This window comes from Rattus norvegicus, chromosome 7 (assembly GCF_036323735.1).
Source record: "Rattus norvegicus strain BN/NHsdMcwi chromosome 7, GRCr8, whole genome shotgun sequence".
In the NCBI taxonomy this organism is placed as follows: domain Eukaryota; kingdom Metazoa; phylum Chordata; class Mammalia; order Rodentia; family Muridae; genus Rattus; species Rattus norvegicus.
This window is the reverse complement of record NC_086025.1, coordinates 29,770,173-29,788,925: the sequence shown is the minus strand read 5'-3', so window position 1 is coordinate 29,788,925 and position 18,753 is coordinate 29,770,173. Positions and strand designations below refer to the sequence as shown.

Sequence of the window (18,753 nt, the reverse complement as noted above, 5' to 3'; positions counted from 1 at the left end):
TCCCAAAAAAATTTTTTTTAGCCCTTATCCCCAAGATGACAGTATTGAGTGGGTGGGACAGGGTATTTGGACACATGGGTGGAACCCTTGTAAGGGGGACCCTAGAGAGCTGTAACCTATTCCACATGGCGAGCACACAGTGAAAGACACCACAGGTATGAATCTGAAAATTCTTACCAAGCACCTCATACAGGTGCTTGGAACATCCCAGTTCCCAGGAATGTGAGAAATAACTATCATTTATACGCAACTCATATTAGGGTATCTTGTTCCAGCAGCCCCAGAGGGACAAGATAGGCAGCCACAGACAACACAAAGAGGAATGAATATAACTGACCCACCAGTAAGATTTTATTTCTGGGCACAGAAATTTGCATTTCAAGTCATTTGCATGTGTCATGAAATTTTTTAATTTTTTTTGCAAGCATTTAAAAATGTAAAACCCCTTTCTTAGTTCATGGATAGTCTAGTGCAAAAGCAGGTGCTGGACCAGATCTGGTAAACAGGCTGTGTTTGCCGCTCCTGGTTTAGAACACCACCTGGCACACAGGAAGAGCTTCACAAATCTAAGAGAAGCAGGAACAAGAAAGGGGAGGGAGCCAGGACCTGGGATGTGACAAGGAGGTGGGAGTGGAACAGATATGTCACACAGAAGATGGGCTAAGGACCCAACATCCCCTGAGCATCCCTCCCTGAGGCTGTTGACTGACCCTATACCCTACATCTGTTCATGGGGTTGAGTGGAGCTCAGAGAGGTTTAGTAGCATGCTCAGACAGCACTGCATAGCTTCTACATGGCAGAATGGGGATGTGAACCTGCTCTTGATAAGATTCAAAAAGACTACTTTTCCCACCGCCACCATTCACGGATTTCATTGGAAACTTAGGCGAATGATGCTATGCCAGTGGAATAAACCATTTACCTCTGACCTTGCCAAGTGATCAGTCAAGTAGGAAACCAGATACTCCTCTGAGCAATTATAACCGGGGGAGACACCTCTTGCCTCCTGAATCCTTGGGAAGAGCCCTGAGTTTACTTGGGAAATCTGGGAGAAGTGATGTCTAAACTGAGACTGAAAATGGAGAAGAAAGGGCCCAGGAAATCAGGAAACAGAATGATTGCACTAATCCACAATTTTGCCTGTGCAACCAGGTGGCCAGCTTAGTGCCTCAATATTCCTGAAACTGATTGTGCTACTTGGGGCCTCTGATGTTCCAAGTCCCTTTCCCAGGACAGCCCGTGGCACTCCTGGCTCCTACCATCTCTCATCCTGAACTGCTTTCCTATTTCGGTCCCCCAGTTTCCCTGAGACAGAATTCAGTGCTCCATCTCTGTGTTTATCGCCCCCATCCTTGAAGTTACTCTATTAGTTGGGGAAAGTTGACTCCGATTTTGGCGGAGGGAGGGGATCTTCCTAGGGAAGGATCCTTTCTGGAGTTGGGTTTCCTGTCCCTCTGGGCTCTCTACTTCCTTCCTGGAGCTTCAAACAAATCCTTCCTTTGTCTTGCTGGGTGTGTCCCGCCCACCTCTGCCAAGAAGATGAAACCCTACTTGGGGACAGTGCTGCCTTTTCAAGAGTTGTGAACATTCTCTCTATACGGCAAGCCCTTGTATCCTCCAAGATGGCTGCTGTTGTTCCTACTTTGTAGGTGAGAGAACAGAGTAGTTCCTCTAAGCAATGCTGTTGGCCGTGACAGGCAGGCCAGCCTAGCTCCCAGGTCCCTTGCTCAGCTCCTGGGCTCTGTTTTCCATTGAGCTGGGGACAGGAGATGGAGGACTGTCTACAAGGGAGACCCGAAGGAAGAAGTCAAAAGGCCCCAGTGGCTGGGTCCACAGGAGAGAATCAACTTCAAAAGAAATGTTCATTTGTGATTGCCTCCCCACCATCTGAGGGTGAAGGCTTCTTATATGTTCTTCCAGGATGAGAGACATAGGCAAGATTAGTGAGAGAATTAGACAAGATGGGCTGTGTTCACACCCCCACCCCTCCCCCACCCTCACCCCCACCCCCACCCTAGACACCACCAAATACAAAAGGGTCCTCCATGAGAGAAATGTAGGTGACCCAAAAGGCCATAGTTCCTGTGTTTGGCTTAGTAAGAGAGGTGGCACCCCACTAGGTCAACTAGAGTAGAGGGCCCAAGCCTGGGGCTCTGCCCACTGCTTGACCCGATATAGTTCTGGGAGACAGCACTGAGTGTGCTCTTAGGAGACAAGAAGAGAAGAAATCAGAAAATGAGGACAAAGGAAAAGACATGTTTCACGTTGTGGGTGGGGGGGGGACCAATGAGTCAAAGTGAATTTTGTTCACTGAAGCTAGAAGCTAGACAAGTTCACATGGGCCCAGGTCTCAGGTCGGCTCTTTGGAGCGCCTGCTTCCCAGTCAGGGACATTAAATGCCAGGGAAGTCCCGTGTCCGTGTCCCTAACTATAAACAAGGCCTTGTTTTCAGAGTCCAGAAGGCTCCGAAAGAGCCATTACCAGAATCTCTGGTGTTGCAAACTCCGACCCTTCTCCACCGGTGAGTATCTGAGCTCCGCTGCTGACCTGCTGACACACGCACCCAGAGGAAAGCAAAGACCAGGCGCCCCGCCTTCAGGAAGTCCTGAGCCCAGAGCAGCAAAACTGGCTTCCTCTTCCCCTCACTCTTGGGGGATGGGGTGGGGGCAAAGGTCACTGTGGTCTGGCGAGCCCTGCCCCCACCCCAGCGGGGCTTGGAGCATCTCGGAACATCCTACCAGCCAGCAGTCCCCAGTTGAGACACAGCCGCCTCTCTAGCCCACCTGCCCCCTGGTTGGACTCGCTACTCTTGGACTTCTGCTCTTAGAGACAAAGGAAACCAAAACCCAAGGTCACAGTGGCAGATGCTGCCAGGCCTCAGGAAGTACGCTTCTGGACCAGGAGACAGCAGCGGGCAGCCCTGGAAAGAGGAAATCCTCTTTGGCATCCAAAACAACAATTGTGTAGAACAGTGTTCGCCCTAGCAACGGGCCACGTGTAAGCTGTGACTGCCTCAGATTAGCTTCTGGGTGTGCTGGGAAGAATAGATGGGGTGGTTATGGATGAAAGCTTGAAAGATTATGGATCTGGATGACTAAATGGCACCCGTTTGAGGTCCCGGAGTTCCGATTAGCAAGGCTCCCATGGAAACGGGTGGAGCCGAGAGATGAACTCGATCTTCAGCCGGAACACGTCTGTGGTGGGCCCAGGGCAAGATGCTGTAGAATTACATGTCTAGGATCTTAATGTTTCCCTAACACAGACGAAGACTTGGAACTGTAAACCTAGCATCTGGGCTCTGCGCTTCTTCCCTCCCACCCCTTACCCCTCACATTATGCAAAGTCTAAAATCCTGTGCATTGTCTTTTCATACAGTTGGTAACTAATCACCATATCCCCTGGAATAGTCACATCAATTGGTGAGAAGTTTGGAAATGCGACAAGTCCTTTTTTTTTTTTTTTTAAGTGGAATCAGCCCACTAATTGCACAAGCTATACAAAAGGCAAAGTGTCTACTTTCTCACCTCTGGGGCTGTCAGATCCTGCTCCGTTCTGCAGGAGACTTAATTCATGCTGTCAGGGTTACGGTGGAAGACTCCGTATGCAGCTCTAATTTGAGCACCTGTGGGTCCCACTCTTCCTCATCCTAATGGCTCCCCATTAGGGTCAAACTCGCCCCTGCAAAGACATTTGGTGACACCTGGAGACAATTCCAGTTGTTACCGTTTGGGGAAGGGAAATGCCCCTGATATCTATCTAGTAGGTAGAGACCTGAGCATCTCTACGTAAAGATTCAGCCAGCCCAGAAGACAGTGGTGTAGAGATTGGAAACTCTACACCAGACTGAGAGCTGAACCAAGACAATAAAGGGAGGCAGTGAGCTGTAAAGAAAAATCAGGAAGGTCCGAGAGAGGCAGCTGCTCCCAGGGGCCAGCGGTGTCAGGAAGAAATCCAGATTTTCATGAGCAAACAGAGTTTGCCGGTTTTAATTAGCTCCCGATGGTGACATTAACATTGTGGTGTTTTGCTTCTGATGATAAATCAGTCAACTCCAAATGCACCACCAGAAGCCCTGACTTGTCTAGTTTCTGACAAACCCCCTAAGTTCATCAGTCCAGAAAGGCCCCTGACTTATCACCTTGTACCCGTGACGGTCAAAACGAAGCTTCGAGTTTCAGGAACAATAATAATAGTCTCAGAGGGGTTACCAATCATCTTCACAAAATATTATAACTAGTTATGGTTAAAACATACAGATTCTCACCTGTACAACGTAAGAGTGTGTGTGTGTGTGTGTGTGTGTGTGTGTGTGCAGCACATGAGTGTGTGTGCAGCACATGGGTGTGTGTGCAGCACATGGGTGTGTGTGCAGCACATGGGTGTGTGCAGCACATGGGTGTGTGTGTAGCACATGTGTATGTGTGTGTGTGTGTGTGTGTGTGTGTGTAGCACATGTGTGTTCTTTGTTTTTGAGGTAGGGTCTCACTATGTAGCCCAGGCTAGTCTCAAATTTCTCTCACAGTGGTGTACCACTGCTCTTAATTAGCTCTATTGAAATGTCTGAAGTATTCAGGATTTTTCTTTTCAGTTAATTTGCAGTCAGCCAATTAATGCAGTGAGTAAGATTGCTGAAGTCAGCATCTGCGCACAGTAGGGTCTTTGTTAGCTGTCATTGAAAAGTAAATTGAAATTAGCAAATCTACCAATGCGGTTAAAAAAAAAATAGGGCTGGAGGGATGGCTCAGTGGTTAAGAGCACTGACTGCTCTTCCAGAGGTCCTGAGTTCAATTCCCAGCAACCATATTGAGGCTCGCAATGATCTGTAATGGGATCTGATGCCCTCTTCTGGTGTGTCTGAAGACAGGGACAGTGTGTTCATATATATAAAATAAATTAATCTTTAAAAAACATTAAAAAATAAAAAAGACTTAAAAGTTGTTGATTCTGATGGGAATTAATCATAAGCAAGCCTTCCATTTTACCATAGTAAAACTCTTTAAATAGCCACAATTCATAAAATTGACTCCAGAGCTTAAAAGATACAACAAGTATTTCATACCTCCTACTCCATTAAAATAAATATTGCTTTAAAAAAACAGGCATCCCCGAAGCAGTATTTCTTTTTGCACACCAGTGTTGGCCCCTGGGAAATTAGAAAACTCACAAAGCCAAGTTAATTTTCAAGAAGCACTCCTGTCTTCTTGCTTGCTGGGGATTTTGAGAAGATGGGGGTGGGAGGTGGGGGTATGGGGGGTGGGGGTGGGGTCACAATGGTGTTCACATCCTGAGCCACGGCCCTTACCCCAACCCAGAACCCTAGCAACTCTACTCAGCCCACATTTTGTATTGGCTTTTAACCCAAGATTACAACATCTGGGGACTTGGGCGTCCAGTAAGGCTTCAAACCACTGTCATTTGAACAATTGTACCGTTGTCTTTAGGATTTTTGGAGAACCCCAAGAATCATTATCAGAAAGCTTATTTTATTTTGATTAGGTCTTACTCTATACCCTAGGCTGTCTTCTAACTCATAATCTCTCTGCTTCAACCTCCCACAGGCTGGGATTGCAGGTGTATGCTGCCACAGTCAGCTGTTAATCGACATCATTTATTAGCGTGTGTTAATTACACAAGCCAATGAATTTCATTATGATACTTTCTTACTCGTATACATTTAAAGTATGCTGTGATCAGATTCGCCCACCCATGCCCTCCCCATGTCCACTGAAGCAGATAGAGTAGGACCCTTATAAATAAGCTTGGCCTATGGATCACATTCCTGAGGCACAGAGAGAAATCCAAGTGTGGGACGAGGAAGGGCTCTCTCATCATCCCAATGTGGCTGCGAACCAAGAGGCAGCCCTTTGTCTCTGCGGAGAGGGAAATGTCAGACTGAGAGCAAAGTCATCATTGCTGAGCTGGAGAAGCTCCTTGACCGTTTGATATGATGCCAAATTCTCATCCATTCCTTAACTTTTTGTTCCAAGGCAAGGTGGGTAATGCAAGGAGTCAGAGGGCCAGAAAATGGTTCTGTGGTTTAGAGTACTTGCTGCTCTTACAGAGGACCAGTATTGACCTCCTGGCACCCACATAGGATGGCTCACCATAGCCTGTACCTCTAGCTCCAGGGCATCTGCCATCCATGCTCTTTTGGGCTCGGCTGGCACCTGCAAGCATGTGGTATACATATAGACAAGCGCGTGCGCACACACACACACACACACACACACACACACACACACACACGTAAAATAAACATTTTTTTAAAAAGATGCATAGAAAAGTCTCAGTTTTCTCAAATTGATTGTGGTATTGGTGTCACAACCCAGAGAATATGCTAAAACCCACTGAACTGCTATATGTGAATTGTGCATCATATAAATAATATCTTAATGAAGCTATTATATATGAAGAGAAGATAGAGAAAGAAGGAGAAGGGAGGGTGAGGGAGAAGGGAGGAGAGGGGAAGGGAGGGGCAAGGAATGACTGAAGCACTGGGCTGCCCTAGCTGATGTCGTCAGATGCTGAAGCAGCAGTGTGGGTATGGATGGCCTTGTAGGCCAGAAGAATGTGACTTTCACATTCATGGTGGATTCTAAGCAAAGGGGTGATGTGGTCTGATCATTAAAGCAACTTTGTCTTACGTAGAGACTGACTAGGGGACAAGGAGTAATTCTCCACTAGAAAACTCAGGTTTACCAGAAGGCCCTGGTAAGAAGGATGCCTGGAGAGCAGTGAAGACTACTTGTCCACGTGCAGCCTCATCCCTCTGCCTGTGACCCATCCTCTCCTCAATGTTCTCCAGCTTCTTAGCTAAGGGATGAAGACCTGAAAGAGTTAGCTAAGATTTATACCAGCCCATTCTCGTTGCTTGATTTGAAAATGGGTCAACTTGTACTGAGGTGGTCACTTAACATGTAAGGTACTGACTTCTCTTGTGAGTACAAGGGCATGAGTTCAAGGCCCAGAACCCACTGGAACAAAAGCCAGACATGATGGTGTGGACTAGCGTAATCCCAGTGCAGAGATGGGCAGGTCTATGGGGCTTGCTGGCCAGCCAGTCTAATCTACTTAGTCTCCAGGCCAGTGAGACACCCTACCTCAAAAAGAAGGTGAATGGTGCCTGAAGAATTCTACCTAAAGTTGTCTTTGGCTTCCACATGAACACACACACACACACACACACACACAAAGAACCAGGCAACTCTACCTTATTCACTTCCTCAGTTTCTATGGCACAAGACACTTGGGAAGTTGCTTGTGTTATATGAGTGATGCGTCAAGAGTCCTTTTGTGGTAGCCAAGTTGCTGCAGTAGAGAATCTACATCAAGATTAAAATGTAATAGAAGCCAGTTGGCAGAGAAAGACTAGAATCTTCCTCCACCTGGTCTATATCCAAAGAATCGGGCACAGAGAAATAATACCTGTGAGATACCTGTGTGGGACAGACAAGCATTAGGTAGATGACCTGTAAAGGGTCCCGAGTCTTAAGGCTTTCGAACCACGTCTACGGCCTACTCCCTTCCTAGGTACCCCTTTCCCTTCCTTAATAACCTGCCTCTGTTTCCATTTCTAACCATGTATCTGTGCTTTGTTCCGGCACCCTGTGACTCAGGAACTCTGACATTTAGGTAGCAGTGGCTCCTAGGCACTGGCTTCTGCCACTAACACAACTGGGGCCCACCCCAGTCAGCTTTCGAAGCCAGAAAGGCCAAAAGCAAAAAATGATTTTCTCCGTGAGTGACTCTATAGTCACTTTAGTTGCAGTCACACAGGAAGTAAGCATGCAGATTTACGAAACTGAGAAAGGAAGCTGCTGGGAGGAAGTGTGAGCAGCGCACTCCCATTTTAAGGATTAGTCACTCAGGGCTTCTGGGGGGCCAAGTCCCTTGCAACAAATGAAGCTGGCCAATGGGGCCACTCCACACCACATGACCAGCCCATCTCAATTTAAAAGTCCAACCAAGAACTGTGCTCCTCACTGGTATAGGTATCAACTCTATTCTGGGGATAGAGATATCTTGAGTCCTAGAACCCATCCAGTTTTGGAGACTCTTTAAGGGAAAGAGTAAACAGTTGTGTGTTTGGATAGGAAATTAGCATTCACGGAATTTAAAAAGCTGAGGAGTACCACAGGCACCACCGAATTCATTAAAATAATGCAACGTTTCATTTGCTAATTAGTTACCTGATCTCCTCCCATCCTACATCCCACAGACTGTCCTCTTCCCCCCATACCCTCCCCCCCCCCCCCCCCCCGCTCCTGCACCCCACCCCTGTGTCCTCACAGCTGTGACTGGATTCTCCTCCTCTGGATGACATCGTGTGGTCAACTGGTGATTTGGGAGGTGGAGTTGGGGATGGGATGATAATCTGACTTTCCTCTTGTACGTTTTCTGTTAATGCTTGTTGTCCTTAGGAGTCTCTTCGTGCTCTAGAACCCTTCCCTGGAAAGGTTTCTTCCGTAGCACCCAGTAGAGCTTCTTGCTTAGTGTCTGGACAGCAGCTGGTCCACTTGGCCAGCTCTATGTCCCTGCCAGTCTTAGAGTGGCTAGAGCACTGGATCGTCATTGTGTGTGAGAAGAGAGCAGCTTCCCATTCTAATACTTCCTTGAAGGATCAAAGGTCACAATGGAACATTCCAGAAGACACCAGCCCAAGCAGGCAAAGGACTACCTCCTTTGTTTACAAATTTGGTAGGAGCCTCCTGGAATTGGCACCTTCCTGACACCCCACAATGAAGGGATCTCTACAGAGTTTTAGAACAAACTTGAGCTAAAGAAGGGGCCAGGACGATTTAACTCTGTGTATTTCTCAAAGTTCTACCTCCTCAAGACCCATCACTGAAAATCCTGCAGGGTGGAGATCGTCTATTTAAGGAGAGATATTTTTACCTTCCTTTCAGCTATCAGATGCTTGAGACAATGGAACTCAAGACATTTTTATTTTCCCTAAGACTCTCACACTAGGAGAAGAAAAGGGGCTAAATCTTAGTGCAGCCCGAGGAGGAGCTTGTCTCCAGGAAAAGATTTGACAGGGTTCGGACAACTCATTAGAACACCTTGTGGGAAGGAATGACTAGAGACAATGACAGGTGGAACCTTGACCCAGATTGCTTATCTATGCATAACTCTTTGTTTAAACCTAAACCTTCAGGACTGAAGATAAGGGGTAGGGAGAAGGTGAAGGAAGAGGATTGAGGGGTGAGGGTGGGGGTTGGGGGTGGGATTGCACCTCTCTGTTTCTCTTCCCAATGGCCACATGGAATAAATACTCTGCCTTTTAATATTGCTTGTCTCTTTAATTGGCCCATTGAGGATGAGGGGATGGGCCTAGATCACTAAGGCTGCCGGGGTCCAGGTTTTGACTCTATCTGCCCTGGTGGCACCCTCATGAGCTAGGATGACGATGACTGTCAGAGAGGAGGAGAATCCCATATTCCTGTTTCCCGAAGAGAAGCCAGAGCAGACAGTGCCGTTGAGAAACTGAAGTCCACAGCTGCATGGAGAATTTTACTTTTCTTCCTCAAACTTCCTCTAGAAACCAATCACCAGAAATGTAATAATGTAATGATACATGCGTTGGCTAGTTTTTTGCTTTTTTGGGTGTTTTTTTGTAAACTTGACACAAGTTATGGTCTTCCGGGAACATGGAATCTCAACTGAGAGAATGTTGCTGTAAGATTGGCCTGTAGGCAAGTCTATAGGCATGTAGAGGTTATTTTCTTGACCTACGTGAGGGCCCAGCCCACTGGGGATGGTGCTAAGAAGGCAGTCTTGGTCTGTATGAAAAACCAAGTTAAGTAAGTCATGGGAAGTGAGCCAGTAACCCGAGACTGTGGCTCACTGCTATGAGACTCCAGATGACTTAGCAGGTGACTTAGATTTCTAGAATGATTCTAGTACACCCTCCCACCCCCGTTCCTCAGCATCACCACCAGCTCCTAAAGAGGAGCTACATAATTGCAGTAGCTGATAGATATTCAGTGTCTGCGGGTGCCACATGCCCAGTGTTTAGTCACTTACCTGTATGGTCTCTTGGGACCCTCACAGCATCTGCTAAGGGAAGGGCCCTTGCTACCTACCTGCCCATCTGGATAATACCTGGTCCTTCTGTGGGTCTGTCTTTCTCCAGAGCCCATGATGTTTAGCCTCATGCTAGAGGACCATTATCATCTGGCTTAACAACCTTTAGTTAATTAATGAAAAATTTGAGTTGCATGTACTTCACATTACAGAGTGTGAGTTGCTTGTCCCCCCTCCCCCCGAATGCATGCACGCACACACGCACGCGCACGCGCACACACACACACACACACACACACACACACACACACACACACACAGAATGAGACACCTAAGCCAAAGGTTATAGTGCCCAAAGGGTTACTCTCTAAACGAGTGGAAGTTTGTTCTTCTGTCCTACATAGTCAAAGCATAAATATTCCAAGGCTGACACAGTGGCTTCACGACAAGAGAAACCCACGTTTTCTGGCACCCCGAGTCTCCTTGTCCTCACAAAGCTCTCTCTGCCTTAGGTTGAAGTTGCTACTCAGGCCCTGCTCTCCTGCCTGAATCCTAGCCCTGGGGGAGGAAAGAAGAAAGACGCAGATGCTAGCCTTTGTCTTTAAGGTCATGGCCTGGATTCGTCATATATCACTGTAATTTCTTTGACTAACATCCCTTCAGTCAAAACTCATCCCTTGATTACCTAAGGGTTAGGAAGAAGAGTCTTGGAGCTGGCTAAGAGTCAGGGCCTGTAGTATCAAAGGAAGATGTGAGGTTTCCGGTTTAGGGGACAAGCCACCATACTGCCTAGGTGACAAGCCTGTGTGAAAGGACCAAGCTTGGATGGAAGTCTCCTTTGATGAGACTCATTTCATTCCAACGCGTACCATTTCCTATGAACATCTGTGATTTTTTGTTAACCAACCGTCTGTACCTCGAGAAACTCTGAGACATTGGTGAATACTGATGCTCAGAAAGAACGTCCAGACATGAGCAATTATTTTCACAAAGAAATGAAGCAGTCAGTCAATGGTGAAGCCATCCTACTTCCGTCCCCTCTGGAGCTATGACTGTACAAAGGTTAAAGCGCTTGCACAAGACAGTCCACAACAGTGCAAAAGCCTGATACTCCTTCAGCCTAGGACATGGCTTCCAATAGAGTTCATCTTTCTTCATCTATGAGTCACTTAGACAGGGGACTGACTTCTGTGCAAGGCTGGAACTCAGAAGACCTCATTTCCTTGTCCAACACTCCTCCCTGTTCAAACTCACATTTACCTTCAAGTTGAAAGAAAACATGCATGCACGCGCGCGCGCACACACACACACACACACACGCACACACGCACACACGCACACATGCACACACGCACACAGGCATTCAAGGGTCCAATGCACGCCCTTGAAGTAAACCCAAAGCCCGAGGTCATTTCCTCTCCTCGTTTGCTCTGATCTGCATGACAGGTTTGGATGACATGGGATGTGTGCTGGTTATCAGTCCACTCATAAAAGGAGCTGTTAAACAGTATGGCCAAGAGAAGGCCTACCTGGTGGCCCAGAGGCATCATATAATTGATAGGTTCATGGCAAGGCTCCACAGAGAAAAACAAATGCTATAACATTACAAGCTACGTCAACACAGCCCTGTAGCCACCAGTCAATCTAATAAAGGAAGAGATGAAAATCTATCAAATGGGTTATTTAGAAAACTTCCTTATTGAGAGACACTGGAGAGCAATGGCCTCCTCCACTTCCAGCTACTAATTAGCCAGGCCACGGGAAGGCATCAGCAGAAGGAACTGTAAAATAGGGGTCTGGTGGTGAGAAGTCACCATATCTATCCTCTGTCTGTGGCCAGGTCAATTCTTGGTGGTTTATTTTTAACAAACAGAACTTGAGTGTCCATCCCAGGGTCCAATAGGAATGCTTTTGTGTTCCTGACTACCCTTCTGTGGCAATCTCATCCCATTTCCTATAATTTGCCCCTCCGTGAAGATGAAAAACAGTTAGCCATTTCTCTTCCTGTGTTAGTCTTTCTTGTGCCCACGTACAAGAGCACGATGCTATCTTGTTTCCCATGTTAAATGACCCAAGACCCTTGTTGCTGGTTTTCAGAATACCTTTTTTTTTATTTTTTAAGCTATTAGTGTGGCTTTCCTGTAGATTTCACTTTATCTTCCCCTCCACCCCCACAACACAAAAACTCCACATTGTGTTATTTAATATGGTTTCCCTCAGCCTGAGGAAAGCTAAAAGACCCCATCTCAGTCTTCAGACCTTCTAGTCTTGACCACAAGCTGGGTTTAAATGTTCCCTCTGGTGCCCGTGGGGGGTACTCCAGTCTTACCAGTTTTTCTTCTAATAAAGATTTCATTCTGACTTTCGGAAAGTTACTTTTGTGTTGGGTTTCTAGAGTATCGTTTCCTCTGCCTATACATCCTCCAAGCCTGGTGACCTCTGTGAACCACAAACACATCCCAGCCTCAGGTAAAGATTGCTGACAGCACTAGACTAACACCTGAGCCGCTAACCAGTATTTTGCCTCCCTGACTGCTTCAGAGCCAGAAATACTCCACCCATGAAGGTGGGCTGGCCTGGCATGTTGGTGTATGCTATAGAAAGCAAGACAAGGACCCCGCTTTGGTTCACATCAGGATTTCCTAGCCTTGGAAAGGGTAAAATGAAATCCAACAGTGGGCAGAGGCCAGAAGAGGGCATCAGAACCCCTGAAACTTGAGGTATATGTGGTTGTTAGCCACCATGGGAATGGGTACTGGGGACCAAACTCTAGTCCTTTGCAAGAACAACAAGCCAAGCTATCCCCAGTCTTACAGTTTTTGCTGTAGGAGGCTGCTGTCCCACATGCTGTAGGATGATTGACAGCTGTGGGTTCTGTGCTCTATCTGCCAGCCGTGTTTCTGTCTTCAACTGTGACAAGTAAAAATGTCTGCCGTCTCTCGCCAAGGACCTTCCAGCTGTGAATCCTGTTCTGGATAAGCCTTCCCTTCTGATCTTATCTTTTCAGACACAAATTGCATTGGTTCGAAATAAAAGTGTTCGTGGTACATCCCCTCCCACCTTGAACCCAAAGGGCTGCTGAGATTTGCCTAAGGATAGGACCTATTTTCGTGGTTTGTTTGTTTGTTTTCTGATCACAGTCATATTACAGTGGTCTCTCTGTGGCTGTAGTGGATTAAGCAGCACACAGTTACCCAGGAGCCTCTTCAGCCAGCTTCTCCCTCACCACATGCAGCACCCTCTTCTGAGGGTGTATTTTTTTTTTTTAAGTAAACTCATGTGACTGGCAATGTCTCATCATCCTTTCCCGTTTACAAAGTGGAAATCTCATCTTATGAGACCTGTCAGCGCTGGGGATTGAAGCCAAGGGCATGCACAGGCTTACACACCCCCAGCCCTGTTTTCTTGTTTGTTTGTTTGTTTGTTTGTTTGTTTGTTGAGGCAGGGGGCCAGCCTTGGTCTTAAACTTATCATCCTCCTGTCTCTACTTTCCTAGTGCTGTAGTCAGAAGGATGAACCACCACACCCAGCTATGGACTGCATAATCTTTAAATAAAATCTTCCTGTCATCCACCGAGGAGAGGAAAACCCCTGATACAGAATCCCCCGGCAAGCATTGACCTTAAAAAAATGCCTCCTTCATGCCAAGGGCAGTTCCCTCGTGTGTCTTTATAAAGCTGTTCCTCCTCATCTCCTTTCTTCAGAGTTTCACTTCCCCTGGTGACATAGGCCCTCACGTTACTCTCGTACCCTTGATATCCTCTTGACTTGTCGTCATGGTACTCGGGCCCACTTGACCCCACGGAGTCCGGGACAGTGGCTTACCCGAGTCTCTTCCAGCCTCTGCTCTCGCCAGCAGTAACGGCAGAGGCTCCATCAATTCCAAGGCACCTTCCCATGATCCTTCAGGTGTGAGTCCTACCATACCTGCAAAGGATCCTGGGAGGTAGGACTATGTAAAAAAAGAAAATGGGGGGAGTGTCGGGCTGAAGGCTGCACACTGATAAATGTCCACGGAAAGGCCTGTAAGATTTGCTGGCTTCACCTACTTTCGTGGCTCTTTCAGACCTACTCTATTCCTGTGTCCTTTGTCCTTTTTTGTGTCGTTGTTCCTGCGAGGGCCACGCCCCTTCGTTATCTGACTTTATCTGAGAACTCTTTTCCTCCTGCTTTGTTGCCACGCAAATGTTTTGCTTAATAGCATCATTTTTGCAGTATTTCGTCTTTGAGATGAGTCTATTTCTATAGACCTCCTGGGTTTGAAGAGATCTGCTTCGATGGCATTTTTTTCTTTCCTTCAGTGCAGATGCTATCTCTTGCCAGGCAGCTCAGCCCTTTTCCCACCTGCCTGCTGCAGTCACTGGCTGGAGACTGGCCCCACCTTAGCTTGGTGTAAACATCTCCTGAAGACCCCAAGGCTTCACTTTCCAGCCCCATCTCATTCCCCGACCATCTCACTGACCTGATGTGGGAGCTTGAAGCTACACTGTGTGTGAGCTAAGTGGCCCTACCCACAGGAAGGGCACCAGAGGAGTTTACATCCTTCGTGGAAAAGGCATCCTGCCTGTGCGGACCCTTTGTCCTTTTGTTCTTCCATTGCTTTCCCATGGGATTTCTCTCGCCAAGGTCCCAGGCAGTGGAAAATGGATCTTGCTGTAGCCTGTTTTCCTTATCTGGTTGACTTCTCTCCTTCCTTCCTCGGCACCCTGAGTATTATCACATTCTCACCTCCACCCAGGTCTGCAGGTTCCTTTCTTAAAAGGTGGGTGAAAGAAATGTGGATCTGCCTAAGGTTTCAGACATACTCGGGGAGAGAGGGAAGAGTTAAAGATACAGAAAGACAAAAAGATTGCTGGAAATAGGAAGCCCTACAAGGAGACCCGGAACATGATTCCCAAAGGTAGGAATAAGGGTCTTCAGAGATGTGAAGGCACAGAAAGTCAGGAGCATTTTAAGATCCTCATCTGGCTCAGTAGGAGGCCGAGTGACAGGGCTTTGGGTCAGGCATTGATCAGGGGTACTTGGTGGCCTGGGTGGGGGTGCTGCTTTTGGTGGAGTGAAATCTGGGGACTTGGAGAGTTTTGGGCAAACAGTGAAATACAAACTAATGACCAATGGTATCTAGGCTGGGCAGGAGGGAAGGAAAGCAAAAGAGATTAGGAGACACAGATTAAGTGTTTTACGAGAAAACCGAAGGGCTAGGCATTTATGCTCTGAAGATTTGAGGTTGAAGTGAGATTCCAAATTTTCACATTGAATGAGTAAAACCTTCCTTTACAAGCCCTGCCCCAAGAATAACTCTTGAGTGACCTGGGCCCTAATTTGCTCCATATCCTGTCCCCAGTGACCCTCCCCACCACTGAGCGCCAAGCTTCACTTGGCTTTGTATCCCTCCCTGGATGTCTTGCATGATTTTGTTCTACTGCCAAGTAATGGCTTTGCCTGTTCCCAGGCTTGATTCTGCCTTTCTGGCTTCTTAGGAAATCTTCAGATGCCTCAGGTAGACCCTCTCCCCATCACCCTCTTCCCTCAGAGCACAGCGTTGATACCCAGCTGACTTTGAGTGAGAAATGCAAGGAGCCTTGTGGACATGAAAACTATGAGGCACAGAAAGGTTAGGTTGTTTCCTCAATGTCACACAGCAAGGAAATGGAGGAGCAGGGAATTGAACCCTAGCATGTCTGATTTGTTCCCAGACATTAAATACCTGTAAATGCTACATTTGACTACTCACTCTACTTATTGGCCAACACAGTAAGGAAAGAACAGGACTCTTTTGTCCTGGTCCTCAGAGCAGGCATTGACACCCCTGGGAAGCACAGCTACCTTCTTTCTCTAACTGACTCTGTTGCTTTTGGCGGAACACCATGGCAACCTGAGGTAACCTAGGGCCCTCTGGCCCACATTCTTGCCATACTTGCCAGACCACTGTGTCTCAGGCACACAGATTACATCACTATCCTGGTCCTGAGCAGAGAAGTCAGAATACCTTCTCTTTATGTGTAAACCTTTCCGTCTGTCCTTCTGTCAACACGAGTTTTTCTTTCACTTTCTTGCATCTCTTCTCCACTGAGGCCTGCTCTAACTTCCCGTGTTTCTTCTGGAGGCTGCTTTCCCTTTGAACTTGGAAAACCCAAGGCCCCCTTGGGCTTCACAACCATGCTGCCCCAGCTCCATTCGCTTGGTCCTCCAGCCCATCCCGGAAGATATCCTTCCCTTTTACCTGCTGATTGAGAAATTGGAAATAGTCTCTATTCACACATTCAGAGAGTCATAGTGGCCATCTCTTTTCTTGTCCTTCCTTCTCAAAGATCTAATGCTCTTCCTGGTGGGCTTGGTCTAAGTGACGTCTGATCAAGCTCACACAGGCAACTGAAGAAGAGCAGGGCACTGGATTATTGCACTGGATTCATACATGCTCAGGGCAAGGAGAGGGATGCCTTGTGGGTACCGTTTTGCAGATCCTCTGAGTGAAGGGTGGTCATTTCTTCCTCAGCTCTCCAGTGTTCTGTTCCTCTTCTCTGGTAGGAAAAAGTGTATGTTCTCAGAAAAGTTCCTTTCCATGCCCAGGAGTCCTTCTCAGCCACTCTATTCTACTTTTTTTTTTTCCGGAGCTGGGGACTGAACCCAGGGCCTTGCGCTTGCTAGGCAAGCGCTCTACCACTGAGCTAAATCCCCAACCCCTCTATTCTACTTCTAAACTGAGGACAACAGACTCAGAGCAAAGGGAAGCAACCAGGAGACCAAGACCGTGGACACGATTCTGCTGTCTAGCTATATGCTTCATGCAGTCACCCTGACCCCCATGTTAAATGTGAGAGACAAGTCAACATGGCAATGCAAAGTGACTTAGTCTCTAGTCTCTAAGCCTGTGCCACAAGGGCTTCCCAAAGAGGATGCTAAAATGCACAAACGAGTTGGTGTCCGGAGAGAAGCAACTTTAGTGAGAAGGTGGCAGTGGGGATGTGGGACTGCCTGGCTGTCCCCTCACTCCATGGGGATGGTCTCAAGTATCTCAACCTTCATAGCACAATGCAAATGCCTTTTCAACACCTCCTTCCACTTCCCACTCAGGAATCCCTCTGTATAGAGATTCTAAAATCCAACTAGATTGGGGCCTGTTACAGTATAACTGAGCAGTTTTAAAGTCAAATGATACATTATTAACAAGTGTATATGTTAGCATTCTATCTAAGCTCTACCCCCACAGTTACCTGGCAACAGCCAGACATGCCTGACATTATAAAGGAGACTGCTTGCCCCCTCCTCACTCTCTCTTGCCCTTGCTTCCTCTTGCCCCTTTGTCCCTTCTCTCCAGTGCTCATGGCTCCACTCTTCTCTTCTCTTCTCTTCTCTTCTCTTCTCTTCTCTTCTCTTCTCTTCTCTTCTCTTCTCTTCCCTTCCCTTCCCTTCCCTTCCCTTCCCTTCCCTTCCCTTCTCCTCTCCTCTCCTCTCCTCTCCTCTCCTCTCCTCTCCTCTCCTCTCCTCTCCTCTCCTCTCTTCCCTCCCCTCCTCTCTTCTCCTCTCTTTTCCTCTCTTTCTCTCTCTCTTTCTCCTCCCTCTCTTACCTCCCCTTGTCTCCGCCATTCCAATAAACCTCCTCCACATGAGACCATGTTGGCCTGGTGTGGTTTGTCTGACCCATCCCAACAGTATAGGAAACACATTAAATGATTCATTATTAACAAGTGTATAGGAAACATTTACCTAAACAGCATTCTTTCAGGCATTCCAAATGGCCTCTACGTTTGCAGGTTTTAAATGTCAACTGCCCTCAACTGGAATCCTCTCAGAAGGGAATCTTGGTGGAGGAATGATCCAGAACAGGTTGGCCCGAGAGCATTTCTGGGTACAGGAGGATCTTTTTGTGAATGTTGACAGAGGTGGGAAGACCTACCCTGAATATGGGAGGGGCAATGTCACAGGCCGGACCTGTGTAAGAGCAGGAAGGCGAGCTGAGCAGAAGCAGCAGCAAGCAGCGCAGACGCATTCATTCCTTATCGCTCTTCTGTGGATGTGACGTGACAGCTGCTTGAGTTCCTGCCTTAGCTTCCCCTCAGTGATGGACTGTAACCTGGAATTGTAAACTGAAGAAAGCCCTGTCGTTCCAAGTTGATTGTGATTAGGCTGTTTTTATCACAGCAACAGAAATAAAAATAAGATAATAATTCTCTCTCTCTCTCTCTCTCTCTCTCTCTCTCTCTCTCTCTGTGTGTGTGTGTGTGTGTGTGTGTGTGTACGTGCACTTATAATGGTTCTATGTAGATTTTTATTTGTTTCTCAAGCTTTCTTCACAGTGACAAGAGATACATTCGGATACGCTAAAGTCAAGGGTTAAGCGTAAGGAGAATGGGATATGAGGGAGGGCACTTTTGACTTCACGAATAAACCTGACAGAATAATCAAGCCATGTGGGGATCTCTCACTGACGTCAGAGTCCAGAGTCGATTTACAGACTGCAAAATATCATTATGGACCTAAACCTTCTTACTTTCTCATTCAGCCACCTTCTTCATACATTTTTGTATGTATTACCTTGTGTGTATAATATGATTGCCCTGGCCATAGAGCCTCTCACGCAAAGAACACAGTAAGAAGGAAAAGCAATGAAAAAGGACACATATCCTCTCTTTCCCCGTAGGACTTACTCGACGAGGAGGAGACTCCTCAGGGGAGCCCTTCGTCAGCCTGGCACTGTTTTTGCTAGTCTAGAACTGAGTGTGTCT

The 18,753-nt window shown here is 47.2% G+C and overlaps 1 long non-coding RNA gene across 1 annotated transcript; it reads right to left on the bottom strand.

Annotated features, from left to right (window-relative positions):
- Positions 1 to 324: 324 nt before the first annotated feature.
- On the bottom strand, positions 325 to 17,412 carry LOC134479659 (uncharacterized). Its single transcript, XR_010053235.1, has 3 exons — positions 8,291 to 17,412; positions 3,526 to 3,679; positions 325 to 606 (listed from the first exon to the last, which is right to left on the bottom strand). It is a non-coding gene; the product is annotated as an uncharacterized LOC134479659 (long non-coding RNA).
- Between the last annotated feature and the right edge of the window lie 1,341 nt (positions 17,413 to 18,753).